The sequence below is a fragment of the Carettochelys insculpta genome, chromosome 4 (assembly GCF_033958435.1).
Source record: "Carettochelys insculpta isolate YL-2023 chromosome 4, ASM3395843v1, whole genome shotgun sequence".
Taxonomy (NCBI): Eukaryota; Metazoa; Chordata; order Testudines; family Carettochelyidae; genus Carettochelys; species Carettochelys insculpta.
In genome coordinates, this window is record NC_134140.1 from 102,103,374 (window position 1) to 102,109,373 (window position 6,000).

A 6,000-nucleotide genomic window follows, 5' to 3' on the forward strand; every position below is an offset into this window, starting at 1 on the left:
ACCATCCATGAAAAATGTGGGAATACTAACAGAGATTAAAGTACCTCAGTAGCCTGATGAGACATATATCCTGAGAGAAAACAGCACGATAATAGTCCCCTAGTTTATGATAAGATGTGGAGAGCATCTATCTCCCTAGCATTAGGTGATCAAATACCATGACGAAAAAGACAGTAAATCAAAACTGAATAATGAATCAGAATTTTCTAGCTTTGGGTTTTAACCTAGAGATCTTTACTCGCAGGTACAGTCCAACTACTCTGAAATTAATAGGAGACATTTCATTGACTTTCAATAACTTTTGGATGGGACCAATATCAAGTAGTTCCATTTGTGAGAATAAAAGTTTACACAGTTAGGTCCTGTACCTTGAAGGTATCCAACTGACTAGGGTTAAAGGGTCTGAAACCGATGGAGTGATATCAAAGAGTAATATGTGAGCTAATGATGGAATTTCAGCTTTCAGTCTATGGTTTTTTACAGCATTACTATGAAAATTGTTCATAACACCAGCCAACAGTTGGCTGCTGCTCAAATCAAAAGACAAAGAAAGTTTTGTTTAATGACTAACACAGACAGCAAGTTGCAAATTTGGGCTAGTTTGATTTCATGACACATTCCAGTCAGTAACATAAAACACAGGAAATATCTTACATGTGCTGCCTTTGGGGAACAAGGGAAGATATGGAAGTCAAGCATGGTTTTATTACATTTGCAGATAAATCTTTTCAATAGTACTGTTTTCTTCAGCAGTGTGGTATTGATTGCAAAGCAGTAGAAAGATCAAACAGCTTTGCAACCATCTGCTGAACATTGGTCACTGCCTTACAAGAACAGTGAACCCATTAATGCAAGAGTGCTTTACTGCACATCACACAGACAAACAGAACTTATGAATGACCTTGCCCACATACTCTTGGTAGAGTAATCAAGATCATTAATGGGGTCAATGCTTTATCTCCACATGAAACCTGACAAGCTATGAGAGGCAAGGTTGACTCTGGAATTGGGTTTTAACTTCTTGAGTTGGAAGTGCATCTGAATTATGATGCAACAAAATTTACTAGAAACAAAAAATGATATTAAGACTGACAGCAGCAGTCAATAAAAGTAAATATGTTTGTTTTGAGTCATGCAGATATGTGAGGATGAGCATACCCATCTTCCATCTCCAAATACATCTCAGAAACTAAGTAGCTAGTAAGGATAATGATCTTTTCCAGCTTTATGAACACAGTTACAGTTACACATCCTGAAAAGATGGAAAGAAAGCAACAGTTCAGTCATCACCCAATCACATTGGGTGACTTGGTCCTGATTCTCTACCTGTGATCACAACAATTTATTTTTAGTATGCCAAATGCACACTAGGCATAGGTTTGGGAAGAAAGTTCCTGCCCCTCAAACAACTATCATTTTAAAAGCAAATACAAATGAAGGGATGGGAGTGATGCAGTTAAGCACCGGAATGCACATATTGGTAATTCAACTATTGTTTCATTCTTAATTGTTTCATTTTTAGTCTGTGTGACTTTCAGTCATATTAAGAGTTAACCCTTTTCTGCGGTAAGATCTAAGGTTGATAGGACTTCTAGAAAATCAAGGAAAAGAAGAGGATGGAAACATTAAATTAGGTCACAAAAGAGAAGGTTTATCTGAGTAGTTTGATTAGTTTCAGTAGGACAACTCATGCACTTAAATTAAGTTTATGCTTAAGTACTTTGCTGAACTAGGACCAGTTTATATAAAATAAAGCCCTAATTATGTCGGTGATGCTGCTGAAAAATACTAGTGAAAATTTACCTATAGTGTTTTAAATCATTTGGAGCCTACAATAATACACGCTATTTGCAAAAGGGCCAGAAATCAAGTTCTGTTTGGGTAAGCACTAGTACGTCAGCTGCAATTATCTGAATTTACTAAAAACTGATATAACTTACTGATTTCATAAAAATTTAGGAATCTTATCCCAAGCCCATTTAAGTCAATGGGAATTTTTGCTGTTAATTTCAAAGTGCTTTTTACCAACCCGCAAGAAAGAAAAGTTGCTATAGGTTGACATTTCTAGGATTTGGAGTTCCTGATAGGAACATATTGATAATATGAAAAAAAAAAACAAACCAGAAAAAACTAATATTTCAGAATGCACACAAAATAGTTTAAATTATGTTCTGTTCCAGAAAGGAGCAGAGGCATGAGGTAATGAGAAAAAAAGTTTGTTTTTCAGAAGTTGTTCAAAATGTACATTCCTTTATGGTTTCTTCTAATGGTGTCTTTTTCTTAAGTATTTTTGGGTGAAATACAAAATAATATACAGTAGGGAATTATAAGCCTTAGTCACCACAGAGCCTGTGCTAGCTGATGGCAGAAAGGTCACTCAGAGTGGCAGCCACCCCCTTGTCTACAGTCTGACCTCCCGGGACATCCTGCCCAAAGGATGATTGCCGATACCTGTGGAAGGGGAATGTCTGGGCCAACTGGTGATATGGTGATTCTAAACTTGGTTATACAAAATTCCCATTGACTTCAATATCGTGGAATTAGCACCTCAGTGAACTCCCATTACAGCCTGTGCCAATAGGATTCTGATAGACTCTCCTGAAAAAAAAAGCCCATATTTTCAAAAGCCCAGATATCAACCCCTGGGGCAATGCAAATTAGATTTATTTTTCAGATTGAAATATTTCATCCTACAATTTAGCTGAAGAACGCATCACACGAATAACAATACTGATGCACACCAAAGAAGTACTTACAGCTTCGTTGTTAGGTGCACTATGTTGTGAGACCAACATCCAGATAATATACGTATTGGTATTGAACCATATTTTCAGCCAGGGTGCTGGAACATTTTGTAAAGAGAGGGATGCTGAGAGCCATTGAACCACACTGTAAGCCTGTCTAATGGAATATACTTCAGATTAGGCAGCGCCCCACCACAGCCCAAATTCCAATACTTGGGTTTTCAGTTTGTAAGCTGCCCATCTTCTAACCCATCCAAAAAGCAGTGTAACCAGGCACCAGTAATATTTGGAGGAAAAAAAAGCTTTAATTTGATGTCTTCAGAAGTACTGTGGACAAGTTTCTGGAAGGTATTGCCTCAGCTGAAGGTAGAAATAGGTATTAACGCATTTTGTGAATGCTAAGCATTAGTCAGGAAAACATGCACTCTACAGCAAAGTGAAATGCAGACTTAGAGTTTTGATACTCCAGGCCAATATATCTAACTGCAGTTGTTTTGTGTAATTTTAAATGGCTGTGTCAAATCACAACATTTTCTGGGCCCACTGTGAAGTGAATAAACATTTCATTTTTTTCAATAGCTGTGCACTGAATAGTTTTTCCTCTCCACTCAGATCTAGATTTTTTTTTGCCTGCTTCAGTTTCATAGGGGATTCTTCTATTTTAAAATGTACTTTGCTTAAAAATTGCATTATTGTGTCTTTGGGAACATCTGGGGATAATATTAAATGGATGTTTTGATTAATGAGATAGTTAATATGACTGAAGAGACAGTGATCAATCACAGTCTTTAATGGTTTCAAAATGACTTTGACCTTAACAGTTTTCTTGTTAAACCTATATATTAGGAGTTATACTTTATTTTTGTCAATGCAAAAATTCAAGTAGGCCTGAAATTTGCTTTAATAGCCTTTTATATTTATTGTGCTTGGAGTATGTGACAGCAGTGATGTTTGCTCTGATCAGTCAGCATTTCTATCATAAACACTTATTCTCAGGGCTTTATAACCAACCCATAACACATTCAGCTGAAAACTGGCATGTAAATTCACATCACTGGAGCACTTTGTTTCAAACATGCTATAAAATAATTAACTATTTCTCACTTACATAATTTTATTCATGGATAGCATGTATACGTTAGATGTTTTTGAAGTGAAATAAGTGCTACAACATAAACATCACTGCCCTCATCCTCATTTACACAATGATAATTTACACCTCTCTCATGGAGCAAAGAGGCCTTGCAGCAGGATTAAATTATATTTATGTCCAATTTAAGGCTCCTTTGCAAAATCAGAACAGCATAAAGAGGAATCAGGAACATAGGAATTATGGCACTAGGTCAGACCTGAGTTCCATTTAGTCCAATGACTTGTCTGACAGCAGCCAGAGGAAAGTGTCAGAATCCTGCAGTACAGAGACATAGGAGAATGAGTCCTTCACATTATATCTCATCCTGATGTCTTATAGTTTGATTGACTTAAGTCCTGCAGCCTGAGGTTTGATAGCCCTCAACATCTATTATCCCTAATAAGAGCTCTGGAAATTTACAAAACTCAGAACTACCCAATCCCTTTATTAATCTTGCTAAGTTCTTGGCCTCAACAGCTTCTTCTGGCATGGAGTTCCAAAACCAAATTATGCATTGTGTGAAATGGAGTTTCTGCCATTAGTTTTTAATTTGCCACCTTTTAAGTTTCATTGACTGTCCCTTTCTCATGTAATGATACAGGGAGAACAGAGGTTCCTGCTGTTTTCTATAAATTAAATTACATGTCCCTTCCTATTCAGCTCCTTTTCTCAAGGCTTATCTATGTAAACACACACTTAGTTGACTGCAACCTAAAGCATAAATCTGCCTGTTTGAACCCTGGTGCTGGACATTTACAGTTCTGTAGTGCACTTTGATCTACACTGTTTTGACATGGCAGTAGATCACATGCACTATAGAACTTTAAACCCACAGCACTAGAGTCCACAGTAGACTTACAACTCATCCATCTAGACTAGGGATTCTCAACCTTTTTCTGAGTCCCGCTCCCTTCCCCCTAAACATGCTATGAATTCTCCAAGGTCCACTAGCAACACTTGTTTTCCGGCATATAAAGGCCAGGACCAGCATTAGCCAATTGCAAGCAGAACAACTACCCTGAGCCCCATGCCACAGGGGCTCTCTGAAGCTAAGTTGCTCAGGCTTCAACTTCAGCACTGGGTGATGGAGCTCAGGGACCCAAGCTACAGCCTCCGTGTGGCCAGGCTTCAATTTTCTACCTGAGGCCCCAGAACATCTAATGCTGTTCCTGCTTAACAGACCCACTTAAACCTGCTCGAAGCTCCCAGGGGACCACCGACCCCTGGTTGATATCCACGGATTTACACAATCCCTACAGATTTTTTTTTAAAGAAAGACTCAGTTTTTCTGCACAGAGCATATCCAGGTCCTTAATCTTTCTCCTGACCCTTCTCTGATTTGCAATACAGTAGTGCTTCTGATACGGGTGTTACTGCACACACTACTCCAGATGAAGATTTCTGTGAAAAGGTATTATAATTTTTCCACCTTTCACCATTCTGTTGTTTATGCATCCTAACATCTTTTTACCTTTTTTGACAACAGCTGCACATTGAGAGATCTTTATTGAGCTGGCTACACAGATATCCAGCTCCATTTCCCAAGAGTAATTTCACATTTTCCTCCAATGCACATTAGAGTAAAAGCTTGGGTATCTGGCACCTGGACAACCAGCACATTGAGTTAACTGACACACTACTGGGCCAGCTGACCTGTAAAATATCTGGCACATTTGAGTTACTCTGCTAGGGATGCTGGATAATAGAGATTTTACTGTATTTTGTCTATCTTGACATTGCACAACATTTATCAATGTACTGCCCGTAAACTACATTGTGTACTTCCTCACAGTTCTCCCCATGTCCTGACTAATCTAAATAATGTTGTGGCATCTGCAAATTTTGCTACTTGCCTACTCACTCCCCATTCTGACCCATTAATAAGTAGTACAGAACACTGAATCACTCTGTTAAGCATTTGGCAACGATATCAGGCTCCTGGCACCTGAAGAAGTAGTGAAAATTTGTTTAATTAGCAGGGAGAAAGAAGGTGGAAATGGTCCTCTGAATTCCCCACAGCCTTGGGTCTCAAGGGAAAAAGGAGTCATTCCTGAGCCAAAGAGGCTGGGAGAGGGCAGGCCAGCATGTGCACTGGCAGGGACAGGGAGGGTGTATTTCCACTTT